This window comes from Microcebus murinus, chromosome 11 (genome assembly GCF_040939455.1).
Source record: "Microcebus murinus isolate Inina chromosome 11, M.murinus_Inina_mat1.0, whole genome shotgun sequence".
NCBI classification, from domain to species: Eukaryota; Metazoa; Chordata; class Mammalia; order Primates; family Cheirogaleidae; genus Microcebus; species Microcebus murinus.
In genome coordinates, this window is record NC_134114.1 from 74,278,587 (window position 1) to 74,297,907 (window position 19,321).

A 19,321-nucleotide genomic window follows, 5' to 3' on the forward strand; every position below is an offset into this window, starting at 1 on the left:
GCAATTTCCAGTTTGATGTAATTCCATTTTTCTATTTTTGCATTTGTTGACTGAAGCACTACACATTTTTTATACCCACAGAATTTTTTGTACCCTCAAGGAATATTTGAAGTACTCCATAAATTTATTAATGAAACAACAGATTTTTAAAAGCATTACATGATTTTTTTAAGGACACATAGTTATTATCTGCTTCTGAATCTGAACAAAATTTACTGGAGATAGAGAATAGAATGATAGTTACCAGAGGCTGAAAGGGTCATGAGGAGATGGGGGAAGAGGAATGGATAAAGTTAGGATGATTAATGGGTACAAAAGTATAGTTAGACATTTAGATAAAATGAACAATATTTGATAGCACAACAAAGTGACTATAGTCAATAACTTACAGTATACTTTAAAATAACTAAAAGAGTGGAATTGGAATGTTCCTAACACAAAGAAATGATAAATGCTTGAGGTGATAGATACCTCAATTTAATTATTATACATTTGATACTTTATCAAAAATTATCTGCACCCGATAAATACATAGAACTATTATTCACTCATAATAATTTAAAAAAATTTTAAAATTGAAAAAATAATTTGCAGATTCCAATTTGAGGACTTTTTTCATTAAAGCACACTTTCTTATGTATATTTAACTATTCTTTTGTTTCTCTAAATTAATACACTGAATATAATTGCCTTGAGTGCTAGAAGATAGATAGGAACAAGGAGTTGATAGGCTTGTAAAAGTACATTCAAAAAATTAATTTAATTTTGAAATATCCGATTTTCAAAAACTCTTTTTCTTCAAGGATGCTTGGGTATAATGTCTTAAGGGTAACACAACCCTAGCAAATATGTTACTGTAATCTCTTGGTGCAAGTTTAAGTAATTATCAGGACATTCCATCAAAACCATAAGGGAAAGATATATAGAACATGAATCTTTACAGGTCTTGAAATTGCTTAAGAACTGAAACAATTCAGAATAAAATGTATAAGTATGGAAAAGTTTAGCAACACAATTTCTGTATATAAATCTCACAGTACTCAAATTTTAAAAGAAATGTTTCAAAATTATATCTAAAACTGCTATTCATACAATCAATGTTTATAGAATTTTGTTCTATGTCAACATGATGTTTGATTCTGGAAATTTCCAATCTCTGTTCCCATGATGTAGAGTAAAAGGACTGAAATAAGTTCTTTAAATAGATCATTCATAATACCCCAAGAAAGACATGGAAAGGGTATTATGCAAACATAGATAAAGAGAAGCTAACTGAGAGTGAAAGGTTCACTGATAATTTTCTCAGTTTAGAATGAATTTAAATGGCTAAAGAGGCATTAGGCAGATGAAAGAGTCAGGAAAAGGCATTTCTAGCAGAGATCAAGCACCCAAATAATCTTATGTGGGATGATGTAAGATCAGGTAAATAAACATAACATAGCAAATATGAAATATGGTGTAACAAAAATGGAACTAGAAAGGCAGGCAGCAGGTATGTAGAACTTTAATATTATGGTAAAATATAATGTGTGTTTTCTTCTAGAGTCTAATTAAGTTGTCACAAGATAAATGGCTTATTTAAATTCATATTTTATGTAGATATCTGTGATTTTTGTACTCTCATAACACCTAAAATAATATTGAAAACATTTGATCCCATCATACATCCTTTATTGACATTTTAAATTATAAATTCATGAGCAGTTATAAAAATACAAAACAGTGAAATCTTGTGTACTCATTACCCAGTTTCCCCCATGACAGTGTTAACAATAACAAAAAAAAAAAAAAAAAAAACAGTGTATTATCACAACCAGGATACTGACATTAATACAGTTCACCAATTTTATTGAGATTTCTCCAGTTTTACTTGTATTTGTGTGTGTGTGTGTGTGTGTGTGTGAATGCATAGTTAGTTCTATGCAGTTTCCTCTGCTGCATAGTTTCATGTATTAACCCCACAGTAAATATACTGAACACTTCTATTAAGACAAATATCCTCTGTTGCCCTTTTGATAACCACACCTTTCTACACCACCTGCCCTAATTCTGGGCAACCAATAACATATTAATAAAATGTCTTCCATTTAAAAAATTTGTTATTTCAAAAATGTTATATAAATGGAATCATATGTTATAGAATTTTGGGGGCTTGCCTATTTTTAACTTAGTATAATTCCCTGGAGATTCATCCCATTTGTTGGCTATATCAATAGTTTGTTCTTGGTTATTGCTGCATAGCATTCCATGCCATGTATTTACCACAGCTGTTTCACTATTTGCCTATTGAAGGGCATCTAGGTTCTTTCCAATTTTTTGCTATTAGGAATAGGGCTGGCTGTTAAGAACATTCATGTACAAGTTGTTTTTTTGTGTGTGTGAACATAATTTTTTATCTCTCTGGAGTAAATGGTCAGTAATGCAATTGCTGGGTTTTATTGTAGTTACAGCTTTAATTTTATAAGAAGCAGCCTAAGTATTTTCTAGAGTGGCTATGCTATTCCATCTACTCACAATCATGTAGGAGTTAATGTAGTTCTCTATCTCTTTTGACCATTTGGTATTTTTACTACTTTTTATTTTAGTCATTGTGACAGGCTTATAGTGATATCTAATTGTGGTTTCAATTTGCATTTCCATAATGGTTAACAGTATTGAATGCTCTTTCATACACTTACATGAAATCTGAATACTCTCATCAACAAAATGTCTATTCACACCATTTGCCCATTTTTAACTGGATTATTTAACATATTCCACCTTTTTAGAAATTTTTCTGTTGTATTTCCATTTTAATTTGATTCCTTTATGGTCAGAGGACACATTCTGGATGATATTAATTATTTTAAATTTCTTGAAGTGTTTTTCAATTTTGAAATAATTACCTAAATGTTTGTATTTTTTAATAAAATATTTTGAAGAGTTTGTTGACAAGTTTTTAGTTAACACAAAATTTTTTGGCAGGAAACATTAAAACTTGATTGCTCACATGGTGAATATGCCCTTTAGGTAATAGTGATAATAGCAATTTATATCTCACTGAATATTTCCCTTGTGGATACTCTGTCTAGTGATTAAATTCTTCAATATGCAGTGACTTGGATAATAGAAAGTACAGATTCACAAAATTATCAACTTAATACTTGTGACAATGGAGAGCATAAAATGATCCCCAGTACTAAATTAATTTTCACCACTGAAAAGAGCCATTCTTGAAAATAAATCTCTCCATTCAGGCATTTTAGAAATACAGTTATGAGAATCAATATAATTAAAACCAATTGCACAATTCAAACTTTAAAATCAGAAATATAGGGCCCAGGACAGAAGACCAAATTTTAATAATATAATCTACTCAAACCTTCAAGTGTCTCACTTTAATTTTTTTAAGGGCCTGTCTCAGCTTGATGGCATCCCACTTTCCTCTGATGTGCTCTTTAAGCCTTATCATCCTCTCAAGTGCATAAGCTTACTACTATCTCATGATTTACACACTTAGCCTTTTGGAAGATGAAAGCCATTGAAGTGATTTGTTAGTTTCTTGATTGATTTTGGAATACCGAACTACTTTGTAGTTGCTATTTCTAAAGTCAGAATATCTACACTTTCCATTAAGCTCTTGAACCAAAAGGATTAATGTGATAGTAGAAAGAGATGTATTCCAAAGCAGAAATAAATCAAACTAGAAATCTACCCAAAGCAAAGGGCATGTACTTAAAATTAATAATCAAAGTAAATCATAAAAAACAATATTATCTCCCTGTAAATTAAAAATGAGAAAAGTTGTTTCAAGGAAGCATAATAGTTAATCCTATAAAATTGTGCAAATTTGTTTTTATGGTACATTATTAAGTCTGTTCATAAAAATGCAGCACAAGTCAATCCTGAGTAAATAAGAGAATAATCTGACAGTAGTAAATCAATACAAAAGCAAGATAAAAATAGAATAGAATAAAAAATAAAAATAGAGTAATTATGAATGGGTTTCATGCTTTGAAAGACAGTGTATAGAACCTGTCCAATTTGGTAACTTCTATAAAATTCTATTTCCATCAACTGAATAAGTTTTTGTGAAACCACTGAAGTTTAATCATTTTGTGCATGCTACTGCTTAATATCAATATTTGTATAGCATGGCGATTTTCATTGTCATTGCAGTCATATAATAATTTTGCATGTAATTACTTATTTTAATCAAAGAGTACCTCCCTGTTAACTGTGCTAAAACAACACGAATGCATATGTAGCTATCATTTACATTAAATGAGCTTTATTTGCTTGTTTTGATTATCATTAGAGATCATGATTTCTAATTTCTCAGACCAATCAGTTGAAATCATACTCCTGGTTCATATGTTGGGCAAAAACAATAGATTGTTGTAGTGTGGATTGGATAGGACCTGCAAAAATCCTGTCATTTGAAGAGCCATAATATTACATACTTTTAGGCAGTTGTGGCTTTTCAATAGTAGTTGAAGAGTTACAGAAAATACTACTAAGTGTTAATGGTTATATGATATTACTTTAAAAGGTAGCTGTAGTTACACTCTTATGTGCTTTGAATTAATGAGATATTATAAAAGGCAAAAGATTTATATGATCTGAAGAGAAACCAGAGTATATCACAGCCCATAGAGGATTTGGAGGAGGTCTTGTCCAAGGAGAAAGCCCAGAAAAGTGAATGAAAAGAAGTTACCTCACTTACTTGACAATAGACCCCAATAGAACTCAGAACCCTGGTGACCAGGCACCCATATTCCAGAGACAGCCCCCACCCAGCTCACTTGCTTAAAGAAACTCAAGAAGACCAGATGTTCTCCTGCTATCTCCTGACTGCTCGAGGTCCTGGACTTGGGAAACCCCAGAGTGTGGGTCATTTCTGACTCTGCAGATGTTGGCTCAGCCCTCATCCCTGACAAAAATCCCTATATGATTTCGGCTGAGTTTTACTTCCTTTTGTGCACATGTGTGCTCATTACTTAGTTCCAATTTAATAGCAAGTACATGTGGTGTTTGTTTTTCCATTCTTGAGATACTATATATCACCATCATGATCTTTTTCCTAAGGTGGAAACATGCAATTATTTTTAAAATTTTAATAATGTTTATGCTATTATTAAAGTATAGACTATTTTTCAGATGAAAACTACTACTGTATGATGTAAACAGTGAAAAACATGTAAGATTTTAAAGTCTGACTTAAATATATTAGATATATCAACAAAACAACAGTGTTTGTAAATTTATATCTGGACATTGGAGGATTGACCTAATGAAATGCACATAAGAGCTGAAAACAATGACAATAATGACAGCAAACTCATGGATATTAGAGGCAATAGTGAACAACTGTTTTGTATATGATATATTTAAAAATGAGAGTTAACAAGCACAAATGAGTTAAAATGATTGTCGTAAAAGTCACATAAATCATATAAAAGTCATAACTTCCATTTTGGTGGTTTGTGGTTACATGCATTTGAAAGGAAAACAATAGCCAAATTCTTATGTCTTTATAAAATATCTATGTATTAAATATGTTCATTGAAGGCATCTGAGAAGTGGGGGAATTGGTTAGTCATTTGCTTAGTCACTTACTATTCAACATGAGTACCTACTATAGACAAACAACTATGCTAGGTGTTTTCTTTATAAAAATGATAAGACTTATTTGTTTCTTTTTACAAATTCTCATTTGGGTGAAGGACATAGATAAAACAAAAAAATTATGTGACTACCATCACCAAAGAGTTGGAAATAAATCACATTGCTCCCCAGAGATATTGCACAGAGAAAATATTTGGCCTGAGCTTTGAAGGGGGAACCACTAGTATTGGGGTTGTGAGGAATGGCAGGATTAAGGAGAAGACATATGCATGTGGAAGGATTGTCAATAAGGATGGTGATGCATGAAGGCTGTGGTGTATGAGTTTACTTCTAACAGCATCCTGAAAACTGGTTTACAGCATTTAAATGGATCACTTTTAAAACATGCTATCTTCCTACTCAAAATTGTCTCCATCAGAAAATAGGTCAACTTGTTTATTGAAATAATTGAATCTACTGATTTTGTGGTATTGGGTCAAAATAAATAGGTCATAAGGAGACATTGAAAGAGGTCATATACATGACACAACTTGCATATTTTTTTTTAAAAAGTGACTTCAGTAAATTTGGAAGAAGATAATTTAGCAACATATGCAAAGAACAGTGATATTTAATATTTCAATCAACAAATAAGTACAAAACCAAGTTGCTAGTTTCCCCACAGGCCTCATTGAAAACAGCCAGAAGTAACAGAAAGATTATACATTCTGAAAAACCCTCACACCACAAATGAAGTAAATTAATACAAATTTATTTTAAATACTTTATTAAGCTTACAAAAAGAGTCATGCATACTCAAAATTCTTAAAAATAAATGCATGAAACAAATAAAAATGAAGAAAGCAAATCAAAACAAATTATGGAAATTATAGTTCTAATTTTAAATCACATGCTATATACAAATGCCTACAGCAAGCACTTAGGCATTAGAGACATAATGCCAGACAAGAAACAGAAGACTCAATGAGGTATAGAGTTAAACAGAAATTCTACCATGAAAATCAGTCTAGATTAAGCTCTCCTACCAACAAAGGAAGCCTAAAGCTAAACATCTTTGTCTGCCTGTATATCCTGAGGGAAAGATTACTTATTTGATGAGTGCTTATCTAATGCCTACTATGTGCTATGTATTACCCTAGATATCTAAGATACATTATTTTACCCCTTCCCTTCCCAAGAAAAAGACAATTATTGCTGTCATCCTGTCAATCGAATTCTGAAGAGAGAAGAAAAATTAGTAGATGCTGTAGTGTACCATCTGTATGCCCTCTCCTTGGGTCTTAGGCACTCTTTCTCCCAGGAGTGTTGCCTCTGATGGTTAATACTTGGAACCAGCTGTAAGAACTGCCCTAAGCCAAAAGAAACTGCTTTGGTCAAATGCATGCCCCTTTCCCTGGGGCAGCATGCATTAAAAGACAGGAAATACAGGTGCACAAAAATTCATCCTTCTTGCCTCAAATGAGACAAAACTGAAGGGTCACCTCAGCTTCATATTTCATGATGCCAACTGAAGGCTTTGCTGACACTGCATTACAATTAAATTTCCATTTTTTCCCAAACTTGCTTTTCTGTCTCTCTTACATATGTTGTTACTTCCCAACAAATTAATTAACCATAAATCTTCACCTCAAAGTTTTTATATTGGGAAAGCAGACCTAAGATGTTTGATGCCAGTACCAATGAAATAAATCTCACTCCAAATTAAATATTTGTCTCTTGGTCAACATACCAACCAGATGGCAGTGGAGGGCCCTTTACTAGTGGTTTGTAAGATACATTCACATATACACAATTAGGTTAAGTGTTAGTAGAAAAATGATTTTAGAATGCATATGATGAAGATAACTATTAAAATTATATATGGAGAAAATATTAGGAGGGGATATTATAAAATATTATTGGTTATATTTCAATTGAAGGAAATGTAATTTGTAATCTTTTCATTTACTATTTTTAATTCTAATCAGAAGATACAAAAACTATATAAATTAACCTTGATATTAAAACTTAAGCTTAATTATATTATCACATTTATCATTATTATCACTATTTTAAGCATGCAATATATTTCAGGCTGTCAACCCCCAAAGAATGTCACACCCTTTTAAATTAATCTCTGGAGAAACTTCTTTAATATTATTAAGGTTTAAAATAAACATCTAATTCCACAGCTCGGGATTTTATATGATTTCTTTATAGTTTTTATATTTGACAATCATGTGATATGTCCAGTCATGTAAAGCTATAATGATATCATGAAAGCAGTTATTTCATCTACTTTATGGTGAGTGACTATAATTTATGGTGAGTGACCCCTGTATGCCTTTTCTATGCATTTTCCACTGACCATTATCCATTTATGTTTGACACAGTCATTGGCTAAGTGGAACAATTATGGACCAATAATCTCCTTTCATACTCTCCTCTCCATATCATCCCAGTTCTCTTATAGCATACAATTAAATTTGCTGCATTAAATATTATCAATAACCTCTTAATTTGCAAAAGTAGCATGTTTTTCATAGCCTTTAGATTACCAAATAGAGTATTTCACCCTTGATCATCCTTCAAGGTTGAACTAGTTTCTTTGTTTTTGGTTCTGGGGAGTTTTGTTTGTTTATTTTACCTTGCTGTGATTTAACAGTTTTCTCCATGTTGTCTTCTAAAACTCAAACTCAACTCCCATACCCAGGCATACGTAATTATACCTTTAAATGATTGCTAATGTGTCTTCTCTCTTTCGTTTTTATTCCTAGTGCTCCAGATAACTATATTTGTTCTCTTCTAACAGATTGATTCAATATCTTTCTGTTTTACCTTTTTTTTCCATCCTGCCTGCCACACACTCATTCATTTACCCCTACAGATACCAAAGTAACCTTTCAAAAACACACTTCTGTTCATATCACCCCCATCTTCAAATCATTCACTAGCTTTTTTATAGAATGTGTAGTTCTTCAGTGTATGGCTTCAATTTGCCTTCTATTCCCCTTACACATATGATATTCAGCTGTTGTCTACTCCCTGTCCCCAGAATATTTCAGGTACTCACATGAGTTTGCCCCACTTCTAAAACTGAGTTGGCAGTACCCTCCCTCTCTAGGTGATCTCCCCAGAGATCTTCTTATAATATTCTTCCCCTATTGTACTTTTCTTGATTCTCTCTGGATACTCACTGGGATCTCAAATAATTATTTCTGCTCATTCTCACTAGGAACTTTGCAATTTCTTTCCTGGAGTGATAGTCTTCAGATAATTTTATGGTTGCACTTTTCTCGGTATTCAGGTCTTAACTCATGTTATCTCTTCATAGATATTTTCCTTGACTTGAACTAGTATAATCTTCATAACATAATTTTCTCAGTGTCTAAAATTGTCTTTGTTGTATGTATTTACCTTTTTTTTTTTTTACAGTCTGTACTCCATAAATTTGATAGAAGCAGAAGTCTTTTTCTTTTTTCTTTATTTATTTTTTAATCTTCTTCTGGGTTGTACTCTGGAATTTAGCACAATGTGTTTCGCATGGCAGGTGAATAATGAGTGCTGGCCCGGAATCTTTAATCACAGTTTCTAGATACTTATCTGTTGTCTTAATATGATTTTTTTTGAAGATAAGATGTGTAACTTATTTTTGTCCCCCATCTTGTCACATAGTTTGCAATATACTGTTAAACCATGTTTGCTAAATGGATCACAATTTTAACTAAATATATTAAAAATATTTGAGGGACAATGGGACATCGTGAAAACACATAACGCAAATGTTTAAGCACTCCAAATGTAACAGGAACTCTGGTAAGGCGATTTTATTCTATACATGTTGCAGATAAGGAAACAACAACAGATTTTACCAAATTGTCTATAATTATAATAATGCGGCCAATATATTTTTAGCTTGATGTGTCTGAGTACAATATTTTTTTATCTTCAGCTCTATACTACTTTATAGAGTCAGACAAAAACATCTCTGGATTTCACTTGAGATTCAATTTCCTCATATTTTAAATAGACATAACAATGCCTATTTATATTTTTATTGTGCAACTTAAATGTGATTTTAATAATATATCTCTAATGCTTAACTAGCTCAGTATATAGTACTGTGAGGCTACCCTTGTAATTTTATAGTTTAGAGTAAATGGCAAGTAGTAGCTTGCTTGTTCAAAAGGATGTGATGTAGTGTGTAAACCATGGTTATTGATATGCTGTTTTCAACCCTTAGTATGCCTAGTGTTTTCAGTTTAGAGCTGACTTCCACATATTCAGTTAGGTAAATCATGGATGGTCCCTAAGAAATAGAATCACAAAAGTAATTATATTTTGTTTTATTCTACTATATGTGTTATTTTCTCCAGTTTTCATACCAATAAAACCAAAAATGGTATAAAAATCACATTTGGAAATATTAATAAGATGATTATGTAGACAGTGGGTAAAACAATGCCTCCCATCTTTTGTAATCATCTTAAAGAAAATTTATTGTAATTTGTAAATTTAGGGAGAGACACTCTAAGGGTAGCTAGTTATTTAGTCATATATCACAAATTTTTAGAAAAGACATACATTGATTGTCTTCTGTGTGATTCCAGAAGTCATATTTCTTATTAAAGAATGAAAAACAAAAACAAACCTGATAGGCTTTGTGGTAAAGAATAGTTAATGAATAATTGTAAAGAGTATTCTTTATGCTCTAATTTTGTCCATATGTTTTATATTCACAAAATAATTCATTATTGTAGAACATATAATTTAAACTATGCGAGAGAAAAATTTATTGATATATATCTACAAATAGTTCTGAATAATTCGAGAAGTGCTTCTAGTTTACCACCATCTTTTAATACAGATCTATTTGAAATTCTGAAGTACTAGGACTATTTCATTTAAGCCAAATCAACTTCTGGGACAATTTCAATAGAAATTAATGAAAAATCATGAATAGTATGAATCATCTGCTGGTAGCCAATGCATTAAAACTTCACTGGATATTTTGAATATGGAAAGAAATATGTACACTCAAAGAGAATATAGAAATTTTCAAACAATAGATTTGAGTTTTAGCTCAATATATAGCAGACTTAAGAAACTCTATTATAAGTTTTGAAATTAAATCTATGATACAAAATTATTGGACACTTTACTACATGTATTTCTAGTTCAACATTTTTGCTATTCAACAAGTTCAAAAAATGAAGAATAAAAATTTCAATACGTCTACCTCCAAACTAACAGTGAAATATATAGCAATAGTTTAAAAAAAACTCCCCTCATGGAGTGTCATTAGATGGTACCATGCCCTTCATTCTTGGAGATAAAGACCCTTAAAATAATTGAGTCTTACCAAAGATGTCCAGAAGTTTTTCTAAATATACTAGAGTGGGACCATTCTGACACAATAACATATGCCACAAACTACCAAAGGCTGTAAAATGTGCCACCAATATAAATTGTTTTAAAAACAGAGTTGGGCAAGTATTTGGAGAGAAGAAATATTGAAGGGCAGACCTGCTAAATCAAAAGGAAGCGATAGGCAATAAATGCCAAGCTACTGAGTTCTTGTGAGATTTACTGCAAATTCTTACTGTGCAGTAGTCTCATTTTTTTTCCTGTGAGGAAAATGAAGTTATTATAAGGTATCATGCCAAATCACAAGAAATGTCATGAAAAAGCACTGAAAATTGGTCACATTCTACATAAAGATCCTGAAGATCATTTTGCAATTATCTATAGCTATTTATAGAAAAAAAAAACTTTACTGAGTAATTTTATTTTATTTAGTTTCTTAATACAGGACAGTTTATTCTTTTATAATTCTTAGATTAGAATGCATTTGAAAGATTTGTTATAATCTGTCATTGTTTGTAGCAACTAAGGTATTATTTTTAAAGAAGCAAGAAGTGAATTCCTTTGCATCTCTAACAAAGACACTGTTTCACATTTATGTATGCCCTGGAGGCTAATGAACACATTAAATATGTACCTTATATACTACACTTCTTTTCTCCATTGAATATAATTATAGTTACTAGAGAGACAATATAATATTGGTGTACATGGACTTTGATTTGTCCAATAAATTTTGCATTCATCTGAAAAGCTTTATAAGTGGACAAATTTCCATAGGATTTTTATCTTTCATATATAGACTCAAAGAGGATTGATGAAGATAATATTTAGTCTGAAATTATTTAAAATTGTGGCTTTTATAGTCCTTTTGTAAAACTTTGGCATTAACATTGAAGAAAAGGAATTTTGTAAACCAAAAACACCTATTTTTTTCTCCTAAAATGTGAGCTAATTTGGTACAACCTACAAAATTGTATATACTGTTTGCCCAACATGTGTGGGTTGAATTGAATGAACTATTACATGTTTAAATTTCTATTACATCTATAAAGTTTAAACTAATAAAACACGCTTATTTTGATGTTTTATGTGCATACACATATATGTACATTTTAATTTTCTATAGTTCTAAATTCAGAAGGGACAAATAAAGGGCAAACTACAATTTCCCAGGCTCATCCTATTTTTCAATGCTCTTTTTTTCTATTCATCTTATCTTTAAATTAACTTGTAGGGTCTGAATCAATATCTTTCCAGGGCTTTTGTTACCTTATCTTGATTTGGTGTTTTTGAACTAATGATGAAAATACAGTTTATGTCGAAGTTTAGCTCTTCAATTTCAACCTACTAAAGGGCAGAACTTAAGTTTCTTTAGATTACCGCTCTCTTTTAAATATTTTTTTTTGTTTTAATAACAGAACATTTTTGTTATTATCATTACCTTTTAGAAAATTTTAGCCATTGCTTTCCAGAGTTATCTTTCCTCTTTGTAGACTCTCCTTGCAGAAAATTTAAATACTTAAAATAATTTTCCATAAATTTCTGAAGGATCTCTAAATGTTAATCAGTGCGATTTTCTGGGATTACTTGTGTCAGTCTCACTAAGGGCATAAGGGATTCCTTTGATTAATTCAAAGTTGTATAATATTTTCATTTATTCTATCTTTAGAAATAATAATAATATTGAGATTTTCTACATTGAAAGAGAAGACATTTTAGATTTAAGAAAATGTTGTGTTCCCTTGAAGTACATTACATATTACATATTTATCTCCTTTTAACTGTTCTTCAGATATTATTTACTCTAGATCTTACCTTATCCAGGTCACACTGTCTATTCATGTTTAATTTTGCCTACGTAATATTAAATGGTGACATGCAGAACTGGGCACTAATGTTTCAGAACTCTGACAGTTCAGAGTTACAATGGGACTACCATAATTTAAGTTTATGCTAATACAGTGTAAAATTACTTTAGCCTTTACACAAATCATGCTAGAACATGTGATTCATCTGCCCAGGAAGACTTGTAGAAATGAAATGTTTCTTTTTTTTTTTTTTTTTTTCTAACAGTGATAGTTTTCTTTCAGTATTTTCCCCTGTTGCTGGCTCCCCTCTTCCACCATTTCTTTGTTAAGTCTCCTTCATACTCCTTCTATAGTATGTGTTCTCCTTAGGTTTGTAAGTATTTGAAATTGTCTTTATGACACCACTATACATGCTTTGTTGTTGTTGCTTTTTTTATTTGTTTGTTTCTGTTTTTACCAAAGTACGTTTGTGAAAATCTCATTTATCCTTTAAATGAAATACAATAGAGGCTAGGAGTTTGAGACCAACCTGGAAAATACAGTGACACTGAAAATGCTGGGATTACAGGCTTGAGCCATGGCTCCTGGCCTAGCATTATTTATAATGGTTAAAAATTGGAAGGAACTCAAATGCCTTATCAATAGGATAACAGTAATGGAAATCAGGATGTCCCATAAAATAAATCATATTACTTAAAAAAATAAAATTAAAAAGGAAAGATAAAGAACGAAAGAAAGAGACAAAGAAAGAAAGACATTAGTGGGAATAAATGGTGGTGAGATTTTTTGTTTCTTCGGTGTTACAGCTTGCACTTTACATTCTACACCCTTGTGTCCCAGCTTGGATGGTCTCTTTGCTTTGATCTCAGTTCTTTATCTTGCTTTTCTCCTCAACCTTGCTCATACTTGCATACAAGCTAATTCACCTGATTGGCTGATTAGCTAACCAAATGACCTTTCATTGAAACTTCATATTTACTATATTTACACATGTTAAAATTAAAGAATTTGTGCTCTTTTCAAAAATTATAATTTGAGGTATCATTTTTTTTAAAAAAACCTACTTTTCAAAAATTTCAAGACAATTCCAAACAGCCCATCAGAGTTGTAGCCCATTGCAAAAACGAAATTAGATATGTTAAAAAACAAATAGGAGAGAAATAACTACCTTTAATGAAGATGACAATCACAGCTTTTCAAAAGTCTTGTTACCTTTTATATTACTCTCACTCTGTGGCCCTGGGAGTGTCCAGGAAGCCATTTCCTCTGACTTCTGAGTCTAACCTCCCACCTTCTTGGGCAATATTTAACGGTTTTAGTTCTTTTTTTTTTTTTTTAATGTTTCCGATATATTTTTTTTATTTCGGCATATTATGGAGGTACAGATTTTAAGGTTTTAGTTCTTAAATGTGTCATCATTACAAACTCTAAAAAACTAGAATAAAAAAGAGCAAAATTTAATCAAATATCTTGTGTGGGAGAGATTTTTTTTCAGAGAAAATCACAGTATAATCATCATGTGTCTTTATACAATCCATGTTATGTTAATGATTTTATAATTTTTCACCAGGCAGGGATTTTAGTATTACAATTAGCTAAGGGTATCATAGGAGAGCTAAGCTGTCCTAAAGCAGTCAGGCTTAAGCTGGTTGCTTCAGGAAGTGCTGAGGCACATCTCTTATGCCTTGTAATCATCTTTGGTATTTGCTTAATCTATTTTGTAACAATTTTGTCTAGCACTTCCAGCCAGCACAGCTCTGTGTGTGGTGGGAAATTTGTACTTTTTCCTTATCTGGGTACATTAATTTTCTATTTCTTATCAAGCTTGTGTTTCCATGGTACATTAACTTTGAGAAAATCCATTGAACTGAACATTTGTGATGTGTGTACTTTTCTGCTTGTATGTTACATTCCAATAGAAGTTTACTTTGAAAAAAGTGGGAGTTCTCTGAGATAGGATAAGAAACTATTTTTATACTTTATAGATTGGAAAAGAAACCGTATTGAAATTTTTGTTTAAGATGTTGAGTTAGATAGTGGTAGGGTCAGTTACTAAACATTGGTCCCTAGAAAAGCATAACTTCGCTGCAGGAGAAATGACATCAAAATTCACATGATAAAAGTGTGGTCTTTGAAACTGCATTTGAAATACATACTTAGCAATGTATTACTCATTTCTAACCAAGAGTGAAAAATGAATGCACTCAATTAGAGTAACTGTGAAATATATATTTAAATTGGAGAGACACGATCTTGAATTTGAACCACATTTACCAAATCTTTCTCAGTTCATATACCAAAAACTTCAGATAAGAGAAGTACTGCAATGTCTATAATTACCTTGTTAATTTAAAAAATATAATAAAATTAGATTTTTATTCATGACAAGACTATAGATTTGATAAGTTAATTGCCCTCTGGTTTTGTCCTAAATAAAATATCTAATTTAGGAGCCTTTAATTCATATTGTATTTTCATTTGTATTAGCCTAAAGTCTAAATAAGCCTGGCACAAAGGTGGAAGTCATTCTTTATCCATAAAATAAGGAGCTGAGAAAAAAATGACATTGCATAAAAAAAGAAATGATTTCATGCAAGAAAGCATATGGTATTATTCATTTTTGTTTGCTTTTTTCTGTTTTTCCACTAATTTACAAAGTCAGAATATAACTTAGAGTAGGTCAGAGAAATAGAGTTTTCCCTTATTTCACCAGATCAAAAGTTGATTCAGATTATCAAGTCTCTGGAGAACATAAAAGTCAAGAGTAAAAGATGCAATCCAGCAGAGAGGAAAATTGAAGATACCAAGGGTTTTTCATAATTTAAGTGGGGGAAAAAGCATCCCTAAACTCAGATTTGGATACAGAATTCCAACTTTCCTGCCATTTACTGACTTTTAGTTACTGTATGACAAATGTTAGTAAAATTCTATTTCCATAATCTTAAGACTAGGGAGTTTTCAGAAATCTTTCTTTATTTCAGACATTACCAGGTTTCCAAGTATAGGGAAACAGGGTAGACGATAGCCACCAACAACAGCATTTCATACTTTTAATTAACCATGAAACTCATGGAAAGGCAAGAATTTGGGAGTTTAAAAACAGATTGCTAATATGCCTTTCTACCTGATCATGAATGCACGAAAAAACAATGATCAGTTTTAAATGAATGATAGTTGACATCATTTAATGTTGATGCTATCCAATTGATTATCTTTATAAATTTGATTTCGTTTAGTTCTGATGTATGATTTAAATTATAATTCATATAATTTAAATAATCCGTATAATTTTGATGTATGACTTAAGTACAACTGTCCATAGTTCATAAAAGACAATAGGATACCCCAAAACTGTGGCTGTTTGTGAGAGAAAATATTAGCAGTTATTAATATTTTAAAAACACACATATACTTTCTAATCCAGAGAATACACATATTTTGTAGAGTTATTTTGAAATTTGTAATATATAATTACCCAAGTAATGAAATAACATTCCTAAATGGCTTTGAAATATATATATCTGATCCTGCAGGGTTTACAGATGTTTTGAGGAGTACTCTCTGCACTTCTGAGACCAATACAATCAGCTCTTCCCACTATCCCTAAATTGAGATGTGATGAAAGGCAAAGTATGTTTTCAGGAAACACAATGTCATTTATTACCAATTACATTTATTTCTGGTCTAGAAATCCAGTTGCAGTATTTGGACCTCAACAGAGGAGACAGCATCCCATTGTGATTGGGACTCTGAACTCTTCAACTAAATAGCCTGATTTCATACCCCAGCTCTTAGTATCACTAACAGTGTGGCCCTGGGTAAGTCACTTAATCTCTCTGTACCTCGGTTTCCTTGTATGTAAAATGGGCATACAAATAATAATTGTATCTCATAGGGTTAAATGAAAATTGAACGTATTTCTGATTGCAAAGTTCTTATTAATAGAATCGAGCCTCCATATTTAAGCATCACATAAATTTAAAAAATAATTATATAACTTCATTCCCTGCTTTCTTTATTTCAGTTCTCTCCAGGCCAAAATCAGTGCTCTAGTGATTACCTACTCTCCCTAGAGCTGCAATTCTTTTAGTCTAAGTGCATAGGCCAGGCTCCACTGTGATGCACATGATATGCACAATTTGTCACCAACTATTTCTTGGATCTCTATTACACTCTGTCATCATGTTCTTCCTGTCTTTCAAGAACCTTATAACTCCTTTCTTAATCTCCCACATGTTATCTGATTTGCATGATTTACTTACCTATTATGTATTTTATGCTGGAAAGTAAATCTATTGATCTATCTATAGTCATTTTTTTGAGCACTCTCTACATGACAACTTCAGAGCTAAGTGATTTACTCTTTTATTTAATTCTCACAGTAGCATTTAGGGGGTAGAAGTTATCACTATCCCTAGTTTACAGTTGAGAAAAGTGAGGTTTAGAGAAGTTTAAGAAATGTTCCAGAAGTTATATAGCATGGGTTACACAGAGCATGCATAGAACACATTTAGCAACTATGTGATCAAGTTTTCCCTGAGAGAGGAAAATGGGTAAGTTTGAAACAGAGAGAGGTACCTTAACATCTTTTATTTCCCTGATGGAAAAGCCCTCTTCTCAAGTATTCTATAGTCCTTTATTAGTGGACCTCCAATAATTGCAGTAGAAGAATCTACCATCATATTTCTGGGACAAAAAAGATGGCAGGAGCTCCTTGAATAATTTCCAAGAAATATAAAAAGGTATCTTCTTGTCATAAGTGTGTTTAAGCTGTCAAGTTGCCCCTTACAATAGCAATTTATTGTGTCCAAACCTTGTTTAAAAGAGAAAATATTTACCAGAGTATCAACTATCCAAATATGCTAAAACTTGGATTAGCAATTGTTTATTTTCTTAATATCCATCATATAAATTCCTAAAAATATATAACTACAACTACTGCCTAAAAGTTAAGCATTATTTTCTTTTTGGTATAAAGGAGTTTTTTTTTTTTAAATGTATTTACTTTTCACCAATTTGATGTTTTAAACTATTGTTGCTAAAATAATCCTTTGGAATGTCTACAGATATGTAGAGTCCATTGTAGCCAACTCATGTGAAAAAGAGAAAATATTTTTGATAGATATGTTGTTTAGAAAATAGAAATAAGCTCTAAGTCAGGGTGATGAAGAACAAGTATTGCAATCCAAACACACCCTCCACTGAAGAAAATAAAAAGATAGTGCTTAGAAGAAAGGAGTACCAATATGATGCCGAAGACACTTAGAAAAAGGGAATTTTAAACCTTCTCACACTTTCCTATTAAACCTGAAAATGCATTAAAAATGGGTTATAAATTCAGAGTTTTACATTCATCTCTGGAAAAGGAATTATATTATAATACATAAATCCTGGTAAAATAACCCACGAATGGAGGAGGAATTTTGTTGTTTGTCTTTTGCTGTCTCAGTTCAGAATCTTCAGCCTCAAATCAAGGTGAATCAAATATCATTCCCCAATAACTTGAATTTTGGATAAAAAACTCATAGAAATTCAGTATTCTCTGCAGATTTCAGATTGTTATTTAGATATTCCCCTTAATTTCAACCCCAATTACTTTACTTTGATAGTTCTAATCAAGCAAGATTGGGTGCTCATAAAGTAAATATATGCCTGAAAACAACTTAATGTATAATAAAAAATAATTAAATTATGCTAAGACAATTTTATTATAGTATACAAGCAACCTGGAAATAGTACAGCTTAAGGCTTTTAGATTTCTCATTTACTTTCATCAAATATCCCACCTATTTCAGCACACTCCATCATGTGTTTAAAAATAATATTTTTTATGAGATATTTTGGTTTGCTCAATTTCTCCAACAGGAATTCTGTGACACTAAATCTTATTCACACTCAGGCACACTGTCCTCTTGTACCTCTCTGAATGATAATTTTAAATTAATTATCCTTCAATACATTCACACATTAGAGTCTTCAAGATATTTGTTTGCAAGGAGAGAGATTTAGTCCATGTATTTCATAGCAGAATCAGTTATGATTTAGAAACTTGAATGCAACCTGCCCAACACTCTGGCTTATATCCCTATTAAGAATTTTTCCCACAAACCAGGTTATATTTAGCTAATTTCTCAAGCTAAGTTAGCAAAGACAGATTTGTTTTCTGAATTCCACTATCACCCTACTCATATTTCTAAGGCTTTTGGCATCTATTCCATATTCTTTATTTTTGTAGACATTTATCACTGAAATTTTACAAGATTCCTAGAGGAGAAAGCCTTTCATAAGGAAGCACAACTTTTTTATCTTCTTTATCCAGGAGGCTGTGGAGGTAGAGGGGGAGATGAGAAGAAGAACATTAGGCAAGAACTTGTGAATTCCCATCACTTCTCGTGTGCTGTTCAGTTATGTTCTATGAAAATCAATGGAAAATGTTCCGTGGTAGCTGTGACACAGTAACAAAAATATCCACAACCAATTGTCAGTTTTCACATAACTCGGATCATCTAACTGATAGGGGGAAAAAAGAGACCCTTTTCTTTTCTATTTCCTTATGCCTT